The sequence below is a fragment of the Pteropus medius genome, unplaced genomic scaffold (genome assembly GCF_902729225.1).
Source record: "Pteropus medius unplaced genomic scaffold, Ma_sr-lr_union100, whole genome shotgun sequence".
Lineage (NCBI taxonomy): Eukaryota > Metazoa > Chordata > Mammalia > Chiroptera > Pteropodidae > Pteropus > Pteropus medius.
The window spans coordinates 24,711,776-24,738,539 of NW_024349803.1; the positions used below are offsets into that span (position 1 = coordinate 24,711,776).

The 26,764-nt window shown below is 48.2% G+C and overlaps 1 pseudogene; it reads left to right on the forward strand.

Annotated features, from left to right (window-relative positions):
- Positions 1-24,927: 24,927 nt before the first annotated feature.
- On the forward strand, positions 24,928-25,043 carry LOC120582629 (uncharacterized; annotated as a pseudogene).
- The last annotated feature ends 1,721 nt before the right edge of the window (positions 25,044-26,764 follow it).

A 26,764-nucleotide genomic window follows, 5' to 3' on the forward strand; every position in this document is an offset into this window, starting at 1 on the left:
GATGCTGATGTACCCCAGAAGCGGCATCATTTGGGGGTATCGACGATGGAGAGAGGACAGACAGAAGGCCCAGGCAGGACCCTGGAGGGCGAGCACGCTGGAGGGGGCCGAGGGGCCACCCGCGGCAGGGTTTGGGGGTACCGGCCTGTTGCGACCTCTCCTGCATCCCCCACTGTTAAGTGTGCCTGGCACATAGGACATCGTGAGAAACGTCACCGAATGCATGAACAGGAGGGTTTCTGCAGACCGCGGTCTGTGGACAGTGTGGACTTCGAGCTCCGGAGGAAGAGGGAGCGGCGTGAAGAGGACAAGGGACCCCGCGGACACGCGAGGGCGGAGTCAGCGGGAGGACGGAGGGCGGGGGGCGGGCGCCAGGCCGCGCGTCAGCCATGCCTCGGTCCCACTCTAGGACTCCGCGTCTACCTTTTCCAGCCACCCCTGTCTTTCTAACGGCCAGGACCTAAGACACCCATGGCAGGACTTTCTTTTCCTTTTTTCTCAGAAGACTAGTACCCTTGGAGCTTTGTGCTTTACTGAAAAGCAAAGCAAAAGGAAACAAAACCCCACAATATCAGTTCAGCAGCATACGATTCAAAACACTAATTCAGTCCTTCGAGAAAGTGGGCTTTGTCCCGAATGTGTAACCACCGATTTCACAAAGAACAATAAGCAGCCACCATGAGTGATGTAGAGTCAATTATTTTCAGTTAGTTTCCCAAGCATTAAATTATGCGGCTCATGCGGGTCTGTGTGTGTGCAGAAGGTAGTGTACGTCACAGCTTCTCGTCCATGTGCCAAATGACTGATGAATTTCAGACATCAGTGCAACTAATCTCTTTGAATAGAAGAGAAATCCATGTGGAAAATGCCTAGGCTTTGGGGGAAGTAAATTGCATTTAGTTTAAGAGATTTTATGTGCCGCACTCAGGAGCGTGCTTTGCATCGTTTCCATACGTGTTTTGGTTCGCGTTAAAGAGTAACCTTCAAGGTCACCAGAGAAAGGTAACGCAAGCCTAGCATTAAGAAAAACATCGATTTACTCTGTGGGCACCAGCAGTATGTTTACTTCATACTCTAAAATGAACGGTTACACGGTACTTATTTTAAAGCATGTTTTATTACAAGGCCATGGGATGATTTTGTTAGATTGGATGCTTTTCAGTGCAAAAGAGATGAAAAGAATGTGTAAATCTCATTGGCATTTCCTCCCAGTTAAGGGACGTCCCGGGTAGATGACTTACTGCGATTATGAACCTTGGATAAGTAACAGGAAACTGCAGCGAAGGGCGGGAAAGGTCTGCGTGCGGCGCCGAGATCGCCCCTTTCTGTGTCCCTCAGCCCTGTGTGTCCGCGGGCGGCTGTGTCATCTCTCTCTGATTTGCTCATCTATATAAAAAGCCAATATGGCAGAGACGTAGAGTCCTTTCAAATACGGGTATTTGGAAAGACAATGGAAATCCAAACAGAAAGAAGTTTAGCCTATGTGGAAAAGCTGGCAGATTCGCCTTGCATTCGTTGTGATACGGCTGAGCAGGGGGCACTGTTTCGGGGTGCAGCCTAAGGAGATGGCGGGGTTTACTGCAGCAACACAGCAGCGGTGTACTCGGCGCACACGGCACGTGCAGGTCTCACGCTGAGTGTCCCCTCCCTCACGATGATCGCACAAGGACAGAATTACTTATGAGAAAACTGAGGTTCAGTGAGATTGAGTGACCTTGGAGAAAGACTGAATCAGGAGTCAGAGCATGGCTGTCGGAGGCCAGGCCACTGACCATGACGCGTCTCTGCTTCCCAAATGCACCAATGCACGTGCGAGTGTTCCTACACATCCGGGTGCCACCGACAAGGGACGCGCTCAACGGCAGAGGTGAACCGCCCTTGAAAACGTCACGTCAGCAACCTGGTTGGGGCATTCTAGAAAACTTTAGGAACAGTACACATTTAAAAATTATAAGCAGGCCTGTCTTTTTTGGTCTCAAGGTGTAGATCTTACTAAGAATTTAATTAAGCTACCTGTCTCTTCAGCTTCCGTCGCATTCATTCATTCATGCCATCATTCACTAATTCGTGTTTTAAGTGAGCCCTTACTGTGTGTGCCATGCACTGACTGAGCTAGTCGCTGGGAATATTAAAATAAATAGATCTTTTCCTTTGAAGTCTTAGTTTGGTACTTTTTAAAAAATGGTTAGTTTTGCTTTTGTTTTCCTATATATTTTAAGTGTGACTATCCTTTGGTGACTGGCAATTTTTATTATCTATATATCTACATCTATACTTATATCTATACATCTGTATCTGTCCACATGTATCTTTTGCACCGAGTCATGTTTTGGACTAAGAATCGGGCGTTCCCCTGGCGATGGCTTGCTCTTTCTGAGAAGGTTAGGTACTCCCTCCCCCAATTTTAGCTGTTGTTAGACCGTTTTTGCTTTATCTCACTCCTATTTCTTTGTCTCTTTTACAGATTGCAGCCCTGTGGGTTTGAACACTGGTCATCCCTCCCTCTGAGGACAAAGGAGGACAGGGCTCTCCCGAGCAGGCTGAATCCGCCTCGGTGATACGACAGGGAGCCCACGAAGCTTCCTAGGCAGAAAAGAAATCAAACGCCAGAAAATACCGTACGACTCCGAAAACGGACCTCTCCTGTAAGCAGCCCTGTTAAGGTTCCAAGAGTTTGTGTTTGCTTTTAATTAAACTCATCAGCTCGGAATTTGGAAGAGTTCTGAGTCCGCAGCGAGTCACCGATGGGACCGAGCCCCGGGCGGGGAGGACACTCGGGCCCCTGAAGCGTGTGCCAGCGCGGGAGGCCGGGAGGCCGCTTCCGCTGCAATGCGGGGACTGCACAGTCCACGGCTCGGGTGACGATCCCGAGGGTGCGGAGCGGGGGCCCCCTGCGGGGTGCTCCACGATGGACGGCGCTCCCGATGCCTGCGCTTCGCGAGCTCATCACTCCGGAGGGGCGCGTCTGCTTGGCCCGAATCAGACTCATCACGGGAGGCTCTGCGTCCCCAGGGCCTCTCTCCCGCTCCCTTTCCAGTGTGGAAAGGAAAAGTGGCCTGTGCTGCGCGGAGGCGCCTGGCGACCCGATTCTGTTCCTCGGGCGGAGGCGGTGGCGCTTCTTTTAAACGGCCTATTGATGCGACGTTTGCCAAACTAATTCGGAGGTTAGCTCGACCTCTGGGACAGCTGTCTCCAGTAGCAGTGGGGAAAAACGCAGAGAAAACTATGACTCTTTAATGCTGGTTTACCCGTAACTTTAAAAGAAGCACGTGGAGCTATTAGGAGAGGGATAGGGCACTGATTATTTTCTGAAAGGAGGTCGCATCGAAGGACATGTTGGCAAAGTCTTAGATGGTACAGAAATAGCCTACAAAACTAAAAAATATATCGCACAACATACATGGTATTTTTAAAAACCCCAACTTGCCGGATGAAAGACAGGGTTAGAAATGAAAGAGTCTCAGGACCAGTGAGAACACAGCCTGAGCCCTGACAGACACCACCCCCCACCGCCCCATAACCAGGGAGGAAGAGCCGAGCCAATTTACCACCTAGACGTTCACGATTCCAGGGCTGAGAATCCTACAGCTAACGTGCAGCATGTGTCAAAACGAACCTATCTGGGTTATTAATAAAATGGTAACGATGCCTGTCTCTTAGGTAGATGCATGCTTATAAAGGGAAAGGCCTCGCAGGTCATTAGCCTTAGGGATAAATAAGAACAGGCTTTCTGGTCCACAAGTGGCCGTCACACAGGCACTGGAACCATGGTCACACCGAGACGGCCTGGAAGTGGGGGAGGGAAGGAAGCGGGGTCCACGGCCTCCCGCTTGCTGCTGGGAAGTGCCACCACCCGCCTGGCCACACGCTGCTTCGTGCCCAGAGTGGGTGCAGCGCCCCAGACCGAGCTCAATTGTTTTCAGTGTTGCCGTCAGCTTGGGAAAGACAGCCGCGATGAAGCTAACCCAGCTCAGGGCGGTGGGCGGGCTGCACGGGCTCTCACCCGCCTGGAATTCCTAAATTCAGCAGCAGGAGCTCAGCATCCAAGACAAAATGTAGTTTTCTCCCGGCCATGGAGAAATGAATATTTCACTAACGAAAACCAGTGAAATTCTGGCCCTGATTTCAAACGCAGATTAGAATGCCGGGTTATCGTGCAAGTTCGTGCGTGAGTTTGTGAAGTTCTGCATGAACCTATCTTGGGAAATCTAGGAAGGCCCAGCACCATGACCCACCGTTTGCCACGCGTGTGAATAAAACACTGCTTTACGAAGACCAAGGAGGGGCGAACAAGTAAATGTTCCATATGTCAAATAACCAAAATGGGCATACGGTTCATGACTTGATTTAGACATAATCATACAAATGGACTACATACGCAGTATGTAAGGAGGCAGGAAGGCTTAAGGCCTCAGAGGAAGGTATAAGATGTAGACAATAACAAAACAAACAAAACAGCTTTGCAAGTCAACCTGGATTATGCAAATGAATTTGGAACCCATAAAACTGGTCCATTTAATTTACTTTCTGCAGACCTAAAATCTGTTCGAAGCCTTTCTGTGCTGTTGCTTCTTAGCTGACCTAAGTAACTAGACTGTGCTTTAATCCAGATGAATTAATTACACTCAAAACAATACAACTCAAGTAAAACATGTAGTAACTCGAAATCGCTGCAAACTCATGCTCATCGACTGTTAAAATTCTCGTTATTAAAGATATCCTTTTGGCTTTTTATCTTCTGTGACAGTATATATTTCCAGATGGATAAGGCCATTAAAAACATCTCATCTAAACTAACATTTGCTACCAATAAAACTGGGCTGACTGGGTCAGACGTATCTCTTAAAGCATGGTGATGCTGCTTGGAATTTCATTAAGACATAAAAGGTTATTGACATAAATCGAGCTCTGTTTTTTCCTGACAAAATAATCTTTTAATTAATATTGCTGTGTGAATATTTAAACCGAAGTGGGGACCCAATAAGAAATGCAATATACTTAAAAGAAATACACATGCATCTATATACCATAAAACTTTTATACAGTTCACAGTACCTCCCACCGCTGACACGTTCTGAGACAGCCATTAAAACCTTACCATGTTTTGTTCGTAAATCAAATTTTCACACACACACAAAAATGTGCGTGTTTATATGGACACAAGTATGTTGCAATGAGGAGGAACAAAATAAAGGTTTTAAATTTTTAATGAGTCATTGAGTGTACCAGGGTAAATGTCATTGCCATTTATTAACTTTTAACAAAGTTAATAAATTGCAAAGTTAATAAATTGCAAAGTTAATAAATTTATTAACTTTTCACAAAGTTAATAAATTGCAATGTGGAAAGTTACTGTGGAAAGTGTGGAAAAACAGACATTGTCCTGGCCACGCCCGAGCTCACCGCAGTGTGGACCAGCACGCGTGATGCGGTCACACTCGTCTAAGTCGGATGACGGCTGTGAGGAGCGGCCTGGCAGGGACAGAGGCGTGCACGGCCCTTGAAAGCCCACGGTCGCCGAGCAGCTGGGAAGCAGGGGTTCAGCGAACAGGGTGAACGGCTGGCGGATGGTGCTGTAGGGGCAGAAACTGAGTATGAGAAAGTCCACAGCGGAGGGGGGTGAGGTCGATTTAAAATCTGAATGGAGATCCGCCTGGAGCCCTCGCTGACGGGAAGGAGCTCTGTGTGGGAGAAGGCAGGGGAGACGGGGTGCCAGGCCAGCGAGGTCGGAGGTCAGGGAGGTGACAGAGGGACCCAGGGGAACCTCTGGAAAGGTCTCAGTAGGGGGTGAGCGATTTGCATTTTAATTCTATGCAATCTGGTGAAATAGATTGAGGGAAAACAAGACAGGGAGGACGGACCAATCAGTGGCCAGTGCAGCGTTGCAGTTCGGAAATGATGGCATCTTGGCAAAGAAAATGAAAACAATCAGATTGGTCGGTGGGTTACATACCGGGCGGGGAGAGGCAGGTGTCACCGGTGGCCGTCCGGTTCCCGGCTCTCTGACCCCGCCCTTGCAGGGGAGATGGCACAGGACGCCAGGCGTCAGGGGACAGAGGCTGCTTCACACGGGGTCTGAACCCTCTCGTGGGTGGTGATCCGCTTCCCGTACAGAGCCTTCCGTCCTCGTTGACGAGTGGCCTGTTTTTAATGACTTCCGTTCTACTACTAAACTCCAGTTTAGAAACGCATTTCTTTTTGGAATTGTGTTCAACTTGACTCAGTCTTTTCATTTTGGTTATAAAATTTAAACAGAAAGCACGAGTGTTCTTTAAACACACATAAATGCCTTCCTAAATTATCAAAGAAAAGTAATATTCCTAGTTAAAAACAAAAGCCTCAACTCCCACCTAAAATAACACAAGCATGCCGTACCTTCCGACACGCAGCAGTTCCCGCCCCTGCTGACTTCTGTATAAACGGGCCGCCTCTGCTGGCGCATTCCTCAGGAGTAAACAAGATATAGAGACTGGGCAGAAAAACGCTGCCCTCTCAGAAAGTGGCGTTTCCATGGCCAAATTATCTCTTGCTACGATACAATTAAAAATCGCTCTATGAGCATCATCTAAAAAGAATGAAAACTGTCAAAACTTATCAAATCATTGGCAAGTGGCTGGTCATCTAAAATAGCGTGGACAATACAAATTTTCGATCTATTGATTTGGAATAAATTCATACAAACACATCTAGAGTCTCGGGAGGAAACCGGTGCCCATTTAGAGTGATGGACACGTTTGCGTTTATCTTATGCTCTTTGGGTTCACTCTGCTGCACGGACTGCTTTCAACTTTTACTTTCCTGTCTTGGTCGTACAATGAAAATTTTATTTTTACTCTTAATCTACCTTGTGAGAAGTTTTTTAAAAACCATGGTATAGTTCTCACTCGGAGTCCTCTGAAGTCCTGACACCGAGGCACTGGAACATCACCGTGGTCCCCAGTCAGCTGGCTGGCTTTGGTCTAAACCTCCTTTCCGAGCAGCGCGGGGGCTAACGCATCCCCTGGTGCCAGTGCCTCCATGTCACCCCCGGGTAGAAAAGTGCCCTGGAGAACCACATAGGGCCAAAGAAAAGCTATCAGGCCCCATGAAGATGAGGCGCGCATGACCGGAGGTATGCTTCGAAACGTTCCACTAAAGTGTCGCGGGATGAGAAACTTGCATGAAGGATGCATTTCCTCTTTTTCTCATATTTATAGCTCCCAGTCAATAACTTGCACGAGGTTTAACCTTCTATTTCTGTTCTCACTTATAGGACGGCTGCAAGAACATGTAGCCTGCCCGCTCCGTAGTCTGCGGTAGAGTGCAGAGGTAATATAACTTGCATAGCATTAGATGAACATCCTAAGTGTGTATTTTATCGGTCCTCAGTCCCCACCGCAGGACAAAATACCCCAAACCGGGTGGCCTGAACCGCAGAAATGGTTTCTCAGCTCAAGAGGCCAGAGTCCCAGGTCAAGACGTGGGCAGGGCGGGCTTCTCCCGAGGCCTCCTGCCACCTAGTGTCGCTTCCTCTTCTCAGAAGGACACCGTATTGGTGGGTTAGGATCCCACCCTCGTGACCTCATTTACTCTTAAATCTCCTTTCCGGGCCTCATCTTCAAGACAGCCACATTGTGGGTTACGGCTTCTGCATATGAATTTGGGGAGGACAAAGGGCAGAATTCAGTCCACACGACCTCCTAGCTACTCACATTCTCCAGCATGTTCTTTATACACAGACACATAAACATCACATATTTTCCCCAGGAACTGACTATAAGGAAGCCTCAAAACCTACACACTGCAGAATGAGGGGGGGTCGCAAGCTCAGCCCTCCGCCTTCGTCCACCTGAAGAAGCAGGGGCGCCGTCGAAGGCAGACATGCAGGGGACACAGCGTGCTGTCCTGTGAGAACCAAGCACGTGAGAACCTGCCCTCTCTATGGATCGCCAAGAAATGAGGCAGGTGTGTTATAATTAAATGTCCAGAAAGAAAAATCACACACACACACACACACACACACTACACACACACACGCACGCCGACACACTGCTCCCTTCCTCCTGCTCCCAGAGGAGTGTTTCTGGGGTGGACCCATGGGAAACTCTATATTTAGTCACGGTGAGTACAGCACAATGCAATAAACGCGATTATTCTTTGTGATCTAGGGTAATTTCAGCAAAGTGGCACATTATAATTATAGACAACCTATAGTGTTGTTATAGTTTAGAAAACTGTTCCTAATTTTTAAAAAAATCATATAATATGGCTTTCATTGTAGGACAGGAAAAGTACTTTCTCTCTGCTTTAATTAAACGCTGTGCAGGCCTTACGACCCACTGTGGGCTTCTTCCAGGTGGCCCCTTCTTATCCGCCATGGGTCCCTCACTTGACTGCACACAGGCTTGGGGACCGCATAGGGCACAAAAAGGGTGACCCAATAAGGGGGCTCTGGGATGCAGATTTTGTAACTGGCACTGAATTGCCGAAAAATGTCTTGAATGGTGGCGGGGAGCAAGGTCATCTCTTGAGTGACCAATTTCTCTAAGCTGATTCCAGGAGACTTAGGGTAGGTTACAAGGAAGCCGAAGACGAGACGCAGAAAAGGCAAACGGGGGAGGGAAGGAGGAAGGAGGGAGGAGGGACGCGAGAACAGGAGCAAGACGGAGAAAATGGCTTGTGATGCTGAGCTCGGCACACACCTCAGCCGCCCGTCCCACCGGAAGAGGGGCCACCGCCGCCACACAGCTCGCCGTCCCCGAAGGCAGCCGGGCCAGCCAGCTGCTGGGGACACTGATTATTCCTGGCGCCGGAATGAGGCGTTTCGTCTGTGGCTGCACCCGCGAGGCAGGGCGGGGCTTGGCAGCAGCCTGTCACCCCAGGGGACCCCGTCACCCCAGCCGACCCCGTCACCCCAGGGGACCCCGTCACCCCAGCGGACCCCGTCACCCGCTGCAGAGAGGGCCCCTTCTCGTCGGGGAGACTGAGGCACGCGTTTCTGGACCCACAGGCTGCTTTACACGTCTTGCCCCATCGTAACTACTAACAGCACCAAATACTCTCCACAGAGAAGCGAAGCGGTGAGCAAGACGTGCGACCCTGGCCGAGGCGCCGGACGTCCCAGACCTCACCCTCCTCCTGAGTCCTGGGTGGCACAGAGAATCGCTGCCATTCCCGTTCCCCCCCGTGTATCAGCTGGCGAGGGCTCCGCAGCAGTGTCACAGCCTGGGCGGCTCAATGACAGGCGTCCTTTCTCTCACGGGCCTGGAGGCCGCCAGGCTGGTGTCTGGGCCGCGCGGTCCCTCCCAGGCCTGTCCCTGGCGCGGCCGCACGTGGGTAACGCGAGGTCTTGTCCCTTCCTCCCGCGGGGACCCAGGTCGCCCTGCTGAGGCCACCTCGCTGAAGGCCCGTCTCCAAACGAGTCCCATTCCAGGTCCTGGGGGTTAGGATGTGACGCAGACAGCTGGGGGAGGACACGGCCGGTCCGGCTCCCACCCCACCTCCATCCCACCCTGCGGCCAGGGGAGCCCCACGACCAGTGCGGACCCCGGCCCTGGGTCCCTGGCGCAGGGCGGGCCCCAGGGTGCTGCCGAGGCTGGGGCGGGGCACGGGGTTCGGAGAGGGGGCGAGGGAGCGGCCAACGCACGCCCCGCGTCCCAAACATGCGCGCCCATCCGCGGCCACGCGCGCTTGCTTCCCCCTGACCTCGACGTCCCCCGTGGAGACCCCCACGGGCCACCCCGGGCCAAGGCCCCCGCCAGCCGGCCGTGCCCCGCCTTGTGCTATGACCAGCTGTGCCTCACACGTCCGTACTGGGCTGCAGGTCCACGGAGGAGAAGGTCCTGTCTCCTTTAGTCCGACATCGCCCTGCCTGACCCAGCCCCTTCCCCGCATTCTTCTCCTTAACCCCGGAGAAGGGTCGGTGCTTAGTGCCCTGCCTCACGCCCAGGTCTTGGTTACGGAACAAATCGGTGACCAGCGCAGGCACTGGCTTCCTGCGCACCAGGCCCATCCGCACCTCGCTCCACGATACACACACCACGGTCCCCCCGCCGTAGCGGCCTCTGCTCAGTCACTGGGAAGCTCGACGTCCATTTATGCACCAGGACTCGGCATCCGCAACTCCCTCCGCCTGCAGCGTCTGCTCCCGGTGCCTCCTCGCCAGCATGAACCCACCCCAGTTCCGTGGTCACATTGTCCGTGGCCCTTCCCAGACCGCCCTCTTTAAAACCGTGCACCTGATTATGAGTCTGCTTTATCGTTCGTAGTGCTTATGGCACTGGACCTAGTTTATTTACATTTATGCACTAGGATGGAAGCATGATGAGGGCAGGACGCTACCTTTTCATGAGCATGTCCCCACTGTCTAACGAAGCATATTACAGGTATTCAAAAATATTCAATGAATGAACGAAGCTTACATTTCATGGTATCATATGCCTCAAAAGATTATATCCTATTTTCAGCTCATTTTGATGAAAACTATGCAATCAAAGTAACAACGGCATATATGCTGTTCAATTAACGAAGACCGTATTAATTCAAGCAAAATAAAAAGCTGGTAAGACTTTCGTGAACGTGCATCTGGATACTGACTAACGCCTGCTCACAATGAGTCTGCGGGCGTGTGTGTCTCTCTGTATTATTAAAAACACTCATGCACCAAAAGTACGAACAAACAAAAAAAACTGGACTTTATCAAAATCCGAAACTTCTGTGCATCGAAGGATAGTATCAAGAAAGGGAAAAGACAACCTGTGAATGGGAAGAAATATCTGCCAAGTTAATATCTGATACAGGGTCTGGTTTTCAGAACATATAAGCACCCTTACAACTCAACAGTAAACAGACGACCCAATTACAAAATGAGTGAAGGACCTGAACAGATATTTCTCAAAGAAAATATACAGATGACTAACAGACACAGGGAAAAATGCTCAACGTCATTGGTCCTCCGGGAAATGCAAATCAAAACCACAAGGAGGTATCACTCCGCATCCAATAGGGTGGTAATAATAAGTGTTGGTAACAATACTGACCAATCAGAAGCCTCGTACAGTGATAAGAATATCGAATGCCTTATCCACAGTGGAAAACAACCGGGCAGTTCCTCAAAAAATTAAATATAGAATTACATATAACCTCATGATTCTATTCCTAGGAACGCAACCAAAAGGACTGAAAACAGGTGCTCAAACAACTGTATGTTCATGCATGTTTTAGCAGCACTTTTCACAGGTGTGAACGGCTCGACGTGCATTCACGGATGGACCTCGTAAACATGCTGCGAGACAGCAGACGACGAACATCGCATATCCTATGATTCCATCTGTCTGAAGTGCCCAGAACAAAGCGAGAGACACGGAACACAGCCTGGAGGTCGTGAGGGGCCGGAGAAGGCAGGGCCGGGGAAACCGCTCGGGGGCAAAGGGCTCCGCTTCCACCGGAGCAGAGGACGTTTTGGAATTAGACAGAGGTGGCAGCTGCATAACAACGTGACTGTGAATTCCACTAAATAGCTTGTTTTAAAATAGTCGATTTTACGTTATGTGAATTCTACCTCAATAAATTATTTTCAAAATTTATGGTTCTCATTCCTCTGATATCAATATTTAATTTACTCGATGCAGGCGATGAATACGTCTAAAAACAAGTAAAACGCAGGACATGCACCTTATTATATGTAAATGATTATGTGAAAATATGTGTTACTTAAATCCTGCACCATCGTCAGTACCAGCTCTCTATCTTTAGAGAATGAGGATGTTATTTTCCTCTTTGGCTGAGAGATTTCCTGCATTCCGAAAAGATTTGCCAATTTAATTCCTTATCGCGACCTCCAGTAACCACATTCCCTTTTAGACAGTATTCAGAACCCAGAATTGACACATTAGGATATTCAACATGATTTTCTTGATCAGGAAGTATTCAAATGAGGCATTTACAGTTAATTATTGAATTCTTCTCACCAGGTTTCTTTGAATCATTAAAGAAGCAACCCCGTCAGCTTTATCAGGGTTTCCCACGGTGACCCACAGGAGCTAACACACGCTGAGAGTGGATGTCACTCCGAGGTAGAGCCCTGGATGACAGATGGGCTTTGAACGCATGGGCTGTGGCCACTTCAGCTGTCGCAGCTGTCCAGCACCGTGCACGCTCTGAGAGGAGGCGAAGCTGCCATGGCTGGGCCCGTGGTCTCCACAAAGAGAAGGCCGGAACAAACCCCACGTACTTCACACACTCCATTTCCATGATGAAGTGTGTCCCCTTGGAAATTCAAAGATTCTGTCTCCCAGAGCGGGGTTAGGACTTTGCTGAAGTCCTAGCCCACCTCTGGGAGACAGAATCTTTGCAGAGGTGACGAAGCTCAAGGGAGGTCATTCGGGACCCTAATCCAGTATGACCGGTGTCTTCACAAAAAGGGGACGTCTGGACAGAGGTGAGCACAGAGGGAGGACCATAAGATGAGACACGGGAAGACGGGCAGCCACAGTCAAGGAGCACGGTCTGGAGGAGCAGGTCCTTCCCTCGCGGCCTTGGAGGGACCGGCCGTGCACACGGTCATATTGGATGTCCGGCCTCCAGACTGAGAGAGGAAATATTCTATTTTCCAAGCCACCGAGTGTGTGGTGCTGACATGGCAGCCCCAGAAAACACACAGAGCTGCGAACCTTCCCTGGAGGGACCGGAGCGAACCGGTCTGCATGTGCGGCTCCTCAGCCCTCGCTGTGTGGGGACACCGGACAGAGATTGGAGTCTAGTAAAAAGGCGTAAATACAAATGTCACTTGACGCGGCAGAATGAAGATGGAAGTTTGGGAGAGCTTTATGGAGAACGTTTGCTTTCCTGAGAAAAGAAACTGCGGTCCCTTGCCCGTGTTCTATTTTCTTCCTGCAGTGAAGCAGGCAGGTGGGCGCCTTGGCAGCCGCGTTGGCAGCCGCCTTAGCAGCATGAGGTGAGGAGCAGGCACCGTCAGGGTTTTGGAGAGTGAAAAACAAACGTCCTTGGTAATAACGTCACTGGGTAGCTGCATCGGTACATGAGTATCCTTGATATAAACAAAAATTAATTTCTGACATAAAAATGTTAACATTAACGGCGTTCCGCATTGGTTAGCTGTAGTCAAGGATTCTCCTTATGCATTGTCTCAGAATCTTTCTCCAGTTAACTGAGTATAGACCTTATTTCGTTTCGTTCTCTATTTTTAATCAATCATGCTTTCATCATGTCCTCTTCTTCGTCATTCCCTCAGAAGGCTCTTCACATCTGATAAATAAATCGATCTATTTATTAAAGCTGGAAAAAAGTACAACAAAATCTTGGCAAGCGTTATCCTTGTATATAAGAAATGTAGGTTCTTCTTTCTCCCTCATGTATTCTGTATGTTCCAAATTGTTGTTTTTTTGTTTTTTGTTTTTTAAACTATTTTCCATCAACCTGATTTTCCATTTTCTGTGCCGTACAGCTTAACACCACAGGGAGGCTATTCCTGCCTGGTCAGGGGCCTGGGCAGAGGAGGGACCTGCTGATGGGTGCAGGGGCCACCCGCCTGGGACTCCCGCCTGGTCACCGCCTCCTCCGCAGAGGCCGCCCCTGCTCCCCGGCCCTTGGGGACCGTCCTCTGGGGGAGCAGAGGCCGGGCACGCCGATGGGTGGCGATGCGCGCACGTGCAGAGGCTCCGTGCCCCAGCGCGGGGGCTGTCGTCCCGGGGCCGGTCACCGCCGGAGGCCGAGCCAGCATCCCCACGGCCAGCACCGCGGGGCGCGCGGACGTCGCTCGGATTTGCAGGGGCTGCGGAGGATGCTTCTCCTCGGGGTGCTGCAGGTGACCCCACTTGGACGCTCAGGCGGTGCCGCCGGCGCGTGTCCCTGCTGGAGGAACGTCGGGGACCCCCTTCTTCACCTCCGGTCACCACCGGACCGCGACGCCCAGCGGCCTCCCCGCCTAAGGACCCGTGTACTCCTTTTAAAAATCAGAATAAAATAATTAATGTTGCATAAAACAACTAGAACCATGTTCATATTTTATGAATGGGGCAAGATAGCAATCGCTAATTTAAATCTATTTTATTACATCACATATTTAAATATTCATTTGTCATTAAAACGTTTCCCATCACGTTAAGGGTTTATATTCGGTTAAATAATGCATCTTTCCCCGCTCACATTTTGATGTGATTTTTTAAATGAGTATTCAGTTACCATGGCAATAAATGACATAGGAATGCATAGATTAAAATGGAATGGAATCGAATACGAGATGAATTCAGAATCCATGCAACGCCCTCCGTTCAAAGGACTACTCGTTCTCTCTCCGCCATCTTCGTGAATGACAGTCGATCCAAACAATCTGTCCTAACAAACATATGACCCTAAAATATGCATTTCTGGCGATGAGATTCCAACGTAGTCACTGCAAAAATGTTACAGTGAGGTTTTATGTATATCTCTTAATGATTTTTTTTTGACAAGTGGATAGTAGTTACCAAAATTCTCTAGCAACTAATCCTATCTCTTCTGACAAAAACAAGTGAAAATTTGAGTAACTGTACTTTGAATTAAATTGAGGGATAAGATATTTGGAAATTACATTTTCTCAGGAATGAGAGATTCCACATCTTTGTTCACTTGGCACGTAGTCACCGCTTCCACCTTCGCTCACATGACCTCTGTGCACTTTGCAACAGGCAATGCACATCTTTTAAGAATAACTCTGTATTTATTATGAAAAACTATTTTAAGTATCAACTCAAAGCCTTGGTATATTTTCTTGTCCATCTGGCCTTCGTGAATAATGACTTGATGAGCCATTCTGTAATTTTCTGCATAGTTACTAGAATAATTAATTCAAATGATCTCAGTAAGATCAAAATACATCTTATAAAAGTGAGTTCATGTTCTCATCAGAGGAAATGGAACCTTGCATAAATTTTTATTCTATAGAGACAGGTGGAATGTTGAGTACTCACCAAATATTATTTATGAATTGACAATTTCTCTACCTAAAATGATCAGAAAACATTAAGTAAAATCTTTAAATTAAAATACTGTTAAAGACCTATAAACTGGCTATTTCGTTTATAAAACTTGCGCTTCTACTTTAGAAGATCCCTAAGATAGAAGAAAAATCATACAGCTTTGGGTTAAAAAATCCATTTCCTCCTTCTTCCTTCTCTCAACACCAAGCATTGTTTGTTCCTCGTGTAGATAGTACGAGATTTGGGGAAGTTGATGAACGGCTCCCTTAAATATTTCTCCAAGAACTGAAATCGATTTTAATTGACGGCAATTATTTTTTTACAGTTACACATTTTCATTTATCAAGAGCCGTGGAAAAAACTCTTGAAGTGATTTAAGGCTCAGCGGTTGAGTAAATGATGAGCCTTTCTTCCCTTTCCTAACCAGACGGCAAGAACTGTTAAAAGTTCACTTTCCTGGGGCGGCTCCCCCACCCCCAGCAAATACATTCCTAGAGACCGAGAACGGCTGAGATTCCCCAGGGGTTCAGGGGTCCCCCTCGCTGATCTTCCTGTCCACTTTTAGCCACAAGCCACAGGATATTGGCAAACATCGTTCAGCACTGAAATTAAAAAAAAAAAAAAGTACAAACCTTTCCAAGAACGCCTAGACACGGCTGGACCCGCAGATTCTTGCGGAGCACACGGTGACCGCGAACACGGGTTTCCTGGGTTAATAGCCGGGAACCGAAATGTGTTCAGCGGCCGGCAGGAAGGGGCTGATAAGAAACTTCTTTGTTCCTTCGGCTACGGCAATATTGAAGATAAAACTCGAGTACATTTTAGAGCGCGCCCACGTCTAACTTGAAAATGAAACATAGGGCGAATATTGAAAAGAACAGCAGGAAAGCGTTTAAAATGTTTTTCTCGCAAGCTAAATATTCGTGGTTCGAAAATAAATTATTTTTTAGTCATTTTAAGGACTCCTTAGCTCTGCGACTCGATTCACACAGAAGAGCAACTGTCAGATGTCTCCTCAAAGTCGCGCAGAGAACCCAATATAATAAATATAATTATAAAGGTGATATAAATCATCATATTAAATATGACTCGGAATTACTTCCTATATGACATTAAGCTATGTGTGTGAATTTGTGGGTTAATGTATCATGTTATCTTTTTATTTTAGTCATTTGAATTATAACACTAATGCATGTGATCCCATATCCCTGACATAATCACTCTTACTAAAATCACGTGTAGCTTCTGCTGTTTGTTTAATCATATACAACTGTTTATGTACTGTATGATTTACTTTTACGAACAACATCGTACTTTGTAGATAAGGAAATAAATGGAGACTCACTGAATGAGAACGGCCATTTATTCGGAGCTTGCTGAAGCGAGGGCGTCAGCCCCACGCCTCGTGTTTGGCAGACTGAAGGCAGGAAGAGGAGCGGGGAGATTCATGGTGGGAAACAGGAAGTCTCCAGGTGTGGCCTGGCGAAGGTGTAGGTAAGTGGGCTCACTACGAGCGGGGTGTCACGTGCGATTGGTGAGGGGTGCACATTTGGTGTTCTCTGGTCGGCCCTAGGTGGAGAGCGGAGATGTAAACGAGGGGAGCTGTCAGTTATTAATCAGCTCCGGGCCGCCGGGGGCCAATGGTTCAGTTCTACTGAGGGCTATTGTCTGGCTTCCTGGACAGGTAACTGAAGGCAGCAATCCGACTCCCTGTAAGTCTGACTTGTACATAGCAGGCTGGCTCTCCTACGTGTCGGTTTCTTAGGCTGGCAACTGCAAGTCAGCTTTCTTTCTACCTAACTACCTATCTACCTATCTGCATATCTATCTATCTATCTATCTATCTATCTATCTATCTATCTATCTATCTATCTACCTACTTACCTATCTACTTACCCATCTACCTACCTACCTACCTATCTACCTACCTACCTACCTACCTACCATTGTATACACACACACATGTAACACAGGCTGGCCACTGCCTATTTGTTTATTTCGTCTCGCACAGACTACTCAATAACTTGATATTTTCATTTAAATGTAAATCATTACCAGCTCTGGAAGTCAGTGCATGTATATTTTCCTCATTTTTTATAATAGCTGCAAATATACGATAGCAAAAATAGGCCAAGATGCAGTCAACTGTCTTGAGTGACATCCAAGCGGCTTTCAGTATTTTGCCACTTCAAATAATGCTGCAATAAACGTCCTTAACTGAGCTTCTCAACTTAATGGCATCATTAACAGTATTGGTCAGATTCCCAGAATTTAAACAGCTCAGTCAAAGGTTGTGTTTCTCTGAAATGTTAACACGCACGAGCGCACCACCGAAGTGCTTTCAACGAAGCCCCTGGCAGGCCACGGCTGCTGAAAGCGGACACCCCTCCTGCCCTGCCCATCGCTAGACATCCCTGGAGACTAGACCACAGAGTTCCATTTCAAGGTGTCCAAACAAGCTCACCTGGCCAGGCTGCAGCACCCCTGAGTGTCACGCTCATACAAACGATGCATAGAACGCGGGAATTTGGAGCGACCCCTGGCAGACAGAAAGGGAAGGGGCGAACTGCAGCCCGAGACCCAGCGCTTTTAGGAGCGGCTGCCGCTGCATGGGGGACCGGAGGTGCAGGCCCGCCGCCCCGCGTCACCTGGTAGCTCGGCCGCCGTGAAATGCCCCTCGGGACACAGAGAGGCTCCACGTCTCCACGTCCAGGGTGGAGCAGAGAGTGAGCGAGGTCACATCAGACACTCGAGGTGGCACCTTGTTATCGGGCGGCGAAGGCCTGAGGAGGATGAGAAGCGTGACCGGTAACCGCGTGTTCGGTCACTGTCTGGCGCTGTATCGCATCCATTCTCCTGACAAACGGCAGGAGTTCCGGCTGGAGCTGGGAGCTTTGCAGAGAACGAGAGAGAGTCTGGCAGGGAATCCCAACCACCAGGGCGGGGACGCGAGTCCTGCTCAACCCCACAGACGTCTAGGCCGACGAGGAGAGAGAACCAAGCGCTGGGGCGGACGGACGCATCCGCACACGAAAGAAGGGAACGCGACTTGGAAAAACTAGAAATAATCGTTCTGGAGGGAGGTATTTCATTCAGCAATAAGGCGAGATGGATCTGAGAACCAACCAGAACCATAAAAATAAAAAATGCGGTTGCCGAACTAGGGCAAAGTACAAAAAGGACGTGTCCGTCGAGTGCGTGGGACGGGCCGGGATGAAGGGGAGAAGGGGACCATGAAAGAAAAGCCGAGAGACTGGAGACTGGGTCCAGAAGCCCCCGCCCAGTCATCGGAACGGAGCCGCGAAAGAACACCACGTGACGGAGAGCAGGCCCTGCGTACGGAGATGGAAAGGGAAATTCTTCCGTAAGGAAAGACAGAGACGAGGTAAAAATGGGCGCGCTCAGGGTTGAGGAGGATTCATAAAACCGAAGCGAGGAGAGTCAGACAAAATCACGGAGCCCAAACCAGCTGGTTGCACCTGTTCACCTGAAATGTCAGACCATTGTGGTTAGACTGGAAGCCCTAACAGTTTCCAGGGAGAGTGAAGTAAACACGCCAGGCTAATGATGACAACGACCTTAACCATGAGTTCGCTGGAGGCCGCACAGAGCGCGCCGCCCGGGTCCGCACCCCCCACGCCCCGTCGGGCTCTGCCCTGCGCTGCCTGGTTCCGTGTCCCGGGCAGCCCGCCTCCTCCACGCATTCTCCAGCTTCAGCCCATCTGCTCTCCTGACCTGTGACTCATCTTATCTCCTTCCAGACGGAGTCTTCACGCAGAGACTTACTGTTCATTATTACTACTACTACCACGACTGCCTTATTGCCGAATGACATACATCACTCTAAAACGATTATTTCTAGTTTTCCAAAGTCACGTTCCCTTCTTTCGTGTGCAGATGCGTCAGTCTGCCCCAGCGGTTGGTTCTCTCTCCTTGTTGGCCTAGACGTCTGTGAGGATGAGCTGGCCATACCGACGGCGCCGCAGCAACCCCAGGTGTGGCACAGCCTGGCCACCCCCAAAATGACCCGGTCCCTGCCCGTAGCCTCCTGGCAGGCTTCCTTCCTGAAAGCAAAGAGGGAGTTTAAAATACTCAACACTCCTATTAGAAACCTTAATGACGGTTTGTAGCTGTTAAAAACTTGTACAATGTCTGAATACCTTAAAAAACAATTTCTGTTGTATTTGAACACATTTAAAAAAATATACTAGTTATGCATCAATACATTCTTCTTGAATCAATGAAAATATCACAGATGACACAATAGGGTGCTGTCTTCAATCCCGGTTCCTTCTCTCGTCTTCAAAGTCACCGACTGTCTCAGTTTGGGGTGTATCATCCAGATCTTTTGCCCTGTGGAATTAGCTACATGTATCTGAAGAGAGATTCAGTATCTCTGATGTGTTTTTAGAACATAAATAGTATCCGACTGAACGTCTCGTCCTTCAGCCTGCGTCAGGCACTCCGACCCCCTTCTGGGCGAGTGCAGGTGGGTCCGCGTCGCTTCTGACCAGCATCACCGCTGCCCCGTTAGTCCAGAAATGCCGCTGTTTCTTGCGCCTTCACCTTATTCACGAACACCGGGGTCATTCCCAGTGTTTGTTTTATAAACAATCCTGCACTGCACATCAGTGAACACCGAGCATCTGTCATCCCGGAGCAGACCAGCAGAAGCGACTCCTGGAGCTCTCTCAGCTGGCGCTGACTCCCCGGCAGGGTGACTGGACAGAGCGACGTCGTCACTCTTGCTGGAAGAGTGTGCGTGGCCTCTGCGCGCTGGCTGCCGAGCTTTAGGTGCGCACGCGTTCGCCGAGGGAGGATGACGTGCCATGCCTTTCATCTCTGTTTACTGTTCCACCGCGTGTCCTCGTGCACCCTGACGTGTCTCACAGGACCGAACCTGGCACTCCTGAAGCACAGTCAGATATCTGAAACCCGGCGGCCTTCCACGGTTCCCATAGATTTGGAAATGCAGATTTTTCATGAAGTTTTCCGTCAAGTATCTATCTCCCACCCACGGCTGAGCGAGGGAGGGCTCCTCCCTCAGTGTCCCAAAATGAAGGGCACCTTCTGTAGTCACCAAACACCAAGATCACAGAGCCAGACTCCAGCACGATGACGGCAAATTCAAACAGCGGCCCACGAGTGCCCACAGCGCGGGCGCAGCCCGTGGTCACCGCCGCCCTGGCCCGACCTGCGTTCTGATGTCGTGACTGGCATTTTACGATTTCGTTTGGTTTCTTCTTCTTCTTTTCCTGTCTCTCTCATTCCTTTCTTCCAGGCGTGTCATTTGGGCAGTTTTAGGACTCCGCCTTGATTGGTCACAGCAGCTTTTGGTGTGTCGCTCTGTTTAGCTCTCCTTGGTGGCCGCTCTGGGTAGTTCATTGTGCTCTATTGGCATTTTTTAACCACTTCAAGTGGAGTATTAAAAACTTATATCTTTCTAGGTCCTTTTACTCTCTCGATTAAAAAAACTGCACACACACATATACATTTACATCATTGTTTCAAGTATTTCTCCTGCGTGCCCTGAGGAAAGAATAGATATTACATATTTTTATTCCCACCATCAAATGCGGTTTGAGAGGCTCCTCAGGATAACAGCCTATTACATGCACTTCTATGTTTAGCACTTTTTCCTGAAGTCCCGTGCCTTCATCGAATTTCTTTTCTGTTGGAGAGCGTTCTTCAGATATTCTTTAAAAATAGGTCTGCTTGCAACAAATTTTCCTAGTTTCCTTCTGTTTGAGGATCTCTTTATTTTCCGCTCGTTCCTGACAGTCCATCCAGGTAAAGCATTCACCTGCAACGGCTCTTTTCCTCCCACGGGTGAAAATGCCAGGCTAGCTCCTTCTGGCCCCCGGAGTTTCCGATGAGAAATCACTGTCTGTGGCTTTGCTATCTCTTTGGTTGCTTTTAACCGTGTTTCACTGTCTTTACTTTTTAGAAGTTTAATGATCATGTGTCTTGGCATGGATTCTTTTGCGTTCATCGTATCAGATTTGGCAGGCTTCTGAAGCTGCGGGTTTGTGCGTTCCATCAAATTGGAGAAGCCTTTGGCCATGTTTCTTTAAATGCCTTTCCAACCCCAAGTTCTCTCTCTTCTCTTCTAGGACTCAATAATGTGAATGTTGGGTCTTCTGCTACTGGGAAACAGGTTCCCGAGGCTCTGTTCCTTCTCTTCTGGCGGGAGGAGACTGTCTCCTTTCTCTCCATTGTCCAGGCTGAGTAAATTCCGCTGTTCTGACCTCCAGTTCCTTGCTTCCTCTTCCAAATCCACGTTATTCTAGCTCTTAAATATGCCCCTGGAATAACAGTGTGTTTCTATTTCGCTTCGTTTTCTTTTATTTTTTAGTTCGATCATTCCTATTTGGTTGTTTTAAGTCGTTTCTATAATAGATGCTAACAAGTAATATCGCTAATATATTCCGATTTTTTCTCCACTTGTATTGGTGATTTTAAATTACTTGTCGAAACTGTTTTGTGATGGCCGCTTCCGTTTGTCAGATGGTTTCGACATCTGACTCATCTCAGCACTGACATCGGCTGACTGTCTTTCCTCCTTCGAGCTGTTTTTGCTGGTTCTTGGTATAAGGAATGGAGACGATGAGGTCACATACCTTCTGTCAGGCCAGCCCAGGCTTCTTCCCACGGTAGTGGAGGGATTCAAAGCTCAACAAGAGACGGCGAGGCCCAGCGGAAGGCAGTTTTCAAGTCTCCGTTCACCTTATGTTTGCTATTGCTCCATCCGTCAGAGCAGGTCACAAGACCAAGCTCAAAGTCAGTGCTGGAGGTGACTCCTAAGGGTGTGATGTAGGGATAGGAAGAATTTGTGGCCAGTGGACGGACACTCACCACGGCCACCAGGAGGTCCTGACCCGCATGCGGTCATACGTCAGTTCCCACTCACATTCCTTTTACAGTTTATGTCCACCAAGTCTAATACCTCGTTTGTTTCTCATAAATATGTCACATTTGCTATGTGGGAAGACATTTAATCGTCCTGCCTGACATAAAATTTAATACGTTCATGGCTAGTCCAAATAGAGCTAACTTGTGTAAACAGTTCAACAAACAAAGTTTTTTTAAAAAAGTTGATATACATCAGGGGACTTGCCGTGTTCTACGAAATGTTAGGTATAATTGTAGGACCTGACTTTTATTCTTTGTTACCTCTTCCAATGCCTAACAGGTATCTGCTAGTTTTATTCTAGGGTTTGTTGACAAAGTCCACGTCTGTCGTAATCACGTTTTCCGTGACGTTATAAATCATGAATATGTCCTCTCTGCAGATGAAAAGAATCTTACTTGGAGTCTATTCTCATGAAGTAACTCTTCGATTTCTCGATCATATGTATCGCTTGACAAGGACCCTTATAATTTTAACCGTGGCTTTCTTGAGGGACAGTTACAATGATACAACCATATGTGTTTAGATTTACCGTAATTTATTTGGCGGTTAGGAGAATATTGTCTTTGATTGCTGTTTTTAGTATTGTTATTATTATCCATTTTTCATTCTATTAAAAATATCCTTTTTGATGCTGTCTTTGGAAATCATTGGTCCAAGAATTTCAATTAAAAAAAGTCACCTTCAGCTCTTCTCCAGAGTTAAAACTGGTAGTTTAGCGTCCGTTACTTCATAAGAATTATTTAGGTTTCCTCTTAAATATGCCCCTGGAGAACTGCAGTAACAGAGGCTGTTTCTGAGCTCTCTGATGATGTTCTTCCCAGGGCTCATCCTCGTCAGCTTGTAACCACTCAGGTGAGCCTAGCATCACCTGCGAGCCTTATCCTCCATTTCGCACACGCTCTTTTAGATCAATCGTTACGTGAGCAGCTGAACTACTTTACAAAAATGTGAAACAAGCCTAGACCCAGCAATGACTCCCCGGTCCCACAGGGCAAGCAATTTTTCATCCATAAAATGCATAAGCTATCCCTGCTCTGGTGTATGTGTCCGTATCACGTGGGGACGTGTCTGGGAAAATGCCCACCTTCCCACACTCGGCTTCAGGGCAGAGGACAGCAGGGCTCGGTAAAGGTACCAGGGAGTGTGACGCACGGCCGAAGGCTGACCACTCGGTCACCGACAGTGTCCCTTCCTGCTCGCCTATACATGCATTTTTCCTACTGGAGAGGGAAGACTTACACTATTTACGCCGAGCGACAAGGAGACATGCCCCGCACCCACCCCCCCTACACAGGGGACGCTTCCGACGCTGTCCCACAAACCGCTGATCCTCACCTACTGCTCCAACCTGTTAGGCCTGCAAGGCGGAGTTACTGGTCTGAAATGCTAAGTCTCTCCACAACGGTTTTTAAGGGATGGTGTCAAAACAAAGGCAAATTCAAAATAGATAAAACCGCCACCCGCACCCCTAACGTCAGGGCTCAGGACAAGCAGCACCTGGCATGCACATGCCCGTCCGTTCCAACACAGTCTAGATCTCAGGCGACACTGCCAGGCCCGAGGCTGCGAGAAGCTCCCTCCTGGGGAGCAGCTCCGTCCTCTAGACGCTGTCTATGCTGATGGTTTTCGCCAGGGGGAGAACCTGCCCTTCTCCGGGCGGGTGGCGCAATCTGGAGATAAGCTCAGTTTCTACAACCTGGGCGTGGTGGCACCACTGTCCCCTCATGGGCGGGAGCCAGGGGTGCAGCTGACATCCTCCCTCGCACGGTCCGCATGTCAGCTGCGCCCAGAGCCGGGATTCTCCCCGGCGCCCGTGCACGCTTTCGTCCGGCCGCCTCTGCGCACAGTCGTGACTGGTGACACTGGCTTTCGTGAGAATCCTGTCACCATGTGATTCACAGCACATGAAGAGCGGACGCTTTGCCAGATATCCATACGCAGTTTCTGATTTCCCTTCCATCTTATTTTCGTCTGACCGTTGCTTAAATAAGCATCGCCTTGTGTGTACGTTCTGGACCACGTCCCCGAGTTCCTTACTCTCCCACCGGCTTCTGGATTTCCTGGGAATTAAAACACTGCTCCCCGAAGCCACAGGGACTGTGGCGCTTGTCAGGAGCAGTGTGGACAGACCGGATTCGGAAGCCACCCCCATGAACTGACAGCGTCCTAGTGGGCGTGGCACTCAGAATCCAGAGGCCATACCTCCCCGAGCTGCATAAACACACCCTACGGAGAGATCTGACCAGAATGTCAAAGTTCCACAGCAAAAAATGATCTCCAAGAAAACCCGGCCAAAGGAAAATACCCGAGAGACAGAAATGATCGGATGTCTCTGAGGTCCGAGGCTTTAATTCATTTAGGCCAAATTTAATTTCTTTCAAGCTAAGGCATATGAAGAATTATTAATTTGCACGGGTGCTTTAGCCTCAATATTAATTAAGACTATTGTAGTTCATTGTAATGTCAAAAGGAACTCTTTTTTTTTTGACAAGCTGGTATGTATTAATGAGAAACTGACCCCATTTTTTTCTGTGTGACCTGTAGAACAAGAATCACTAGGATAAAATCAGCAATTTCACAGTTCTTGTCCTCTGTCAAACAACTACACACTGACAAATCCTTCCCATTTGATTCATTAGGAGAGTTCTCATATGTAAGGCTAATACGCTATGACTTTTAGCGCTCGGTAAATTTAATCACCGCACCATTTACGTGTGCTTGTTCACTTTATTTCACTTTATGGGAGGCGAATGTGCTTTAGACTACAATGCCATGTGTGCCTAGAACCAGACGATTCTAGAGCTGGAAGGAAAGCTTGAGATCATTTAGTCTTAACCTCGTCATTTTACAGGGTAGAAATTGAGGCTTGCGATGAATGCCGACTGCAGATTAATGAGTTTGGCTCGCTGGTAAATCCTCTCTGGGCTCCCATTCTGCTGCCATTAGATGACTTCAAAAATTAAATTCACAGACGTGGTTCCACAGTGTAGCGGTGAGCACGTCTCCTTTACATGCAGAAGGTCCTGGGTTCGCGCTCCACTGGAGCCACGGTCCATGGTCTACGGCCACGCCACCCTGAACGAGCCCGATGTCTGATCTCGGAAGCTAAGCAGGGTCGGGCCTGGTTAGTACTTGGATGGGAGACCACCTAGGAAGACCACGTGCTGTAAGAATTAATAATAAAATAATAATAAAAAAATTAAATTCAGGTCTTATTTTACCACACAATTGTTTGTTTTCTTACCAAGAACTTTCAAATAACCATTCTGCATTACAGACTATAGTTGGTAATTAATTATCCACACTAGTAAATAATTACTTAAATGAAAGATCTTTTTTAAATGATGGATCATTTTATACAAATCGTTCTTCAGAATTTCAAATGCCCTTAGGAATAATCACAGTCCTTTACTTTTAGTACTGGTTTTCCATCTGCTAGCTTGTAGATAAAGGGGTAATAAACATCATGGAATTTTAAAAATTCTGTTAATTACTATTTTTGCAACTTTGGGCAAGTCATTCAGCCTTGTTTCCTTACCTTAAATAATAATAATTTAAAAATCAGATTATCTGAGCACCTAATACATAGCGTTAATGAAATAAAATGTAGTAAAGGAGATCACTCTTATAAACTATAAACGCCAGATTTACAGAAGTTAATGTCATCGTATTATTAAAACATTTTTTTGCTAAGACCCCAAACCAACGTTTCCGTGGCTACATTATTTCACTTCTTTTCCTATTTGTTAGTTTTGCTATTTGAACAGCTACAGCAGATGCATCCTAAGTGACAGTTGATTAAACCTTACACAATATTTTTTAAGAATAGACTTCTATTTCTTAGAGAAGTTTACGGTTCACAGAAAAACTGAGTGGGAAGTCTAACAAGCGCTCATATAATTCCCGGTGCCACACAGGCGCAGCCTGTCCCCCATCAGCCTGGCACACAGCAGCGGTGCACGCGTTACGATCAATGAACCTACAGGCACGTCAGTATCAGCCACGTCCACTGTGGACTCAGGGTTCCCTCCTGATGATGTACCACCTGTGGGTTTTGACTAATGTATAACGACACACGTCCGCCACGACAGTGTCGCAGAGAACAGCTTTACTACCCGGAAAATCTCTGCTCCTCTGCCTCTAATCTCCCCATCTTTCTGTCTTTTCCAGAATGTTAGATAATTAAAGTCGTAGAACACAGCCCTTTTAGATGGGCTTATTTCATTTAGCGATATGCACTTAAGCTTCCTTCTTGTATTTTCATGCCTTGACAGCTTATTCATTCTCATCACCGAATAACAAACACTCCACTGTCTGGATGTACCAGTTTCTTTATCCATCACCTGCAGAAGGACACCTTGACTGCTTCTAAGTTGGGGCAATTACGAAAAAAGCTGCCACAAACATCCATAGCCAGGTTTCTGTGTGGACCGAATTTTTTAACTCTTGCGAGTAAATGCCAAGGAGCGTGATTTCTGGATTGTGTAGTAAGAACGCGCTTCGTTTTGTGGGACTGCCGCACTGTCCCCACCAGCGGTGGGCGGGAGTTCCTGCTGCTCCCCGTCGCCAGCGTGTGATGTCGTCACTGTCAGGATTTGGGTCATTCCGGCAGGAGGGGTGTGGATTTGGGTCATTCCGGCAGGAGGGGTGTGGATTTGGGTCATTCCGGCAGGAGGGGTGTGGTACCTCCTCATTGCTCTAATTTGCATTTCTCCGATGACATCCCCTACGGCGCATCATTTCATATGCTTATTTGTCACGAGTAGGTCTTCTTTGCTGAGGTATGTGTTAAGGTCTTTAATCAGGTCGTTTCTTTGCTTACTGGTGAGTTTTGAGAGGTTTTTGTATGTTTCGGATAACAGTTCTCATCGGAGCCTCCTCTGCTCTGATGTGA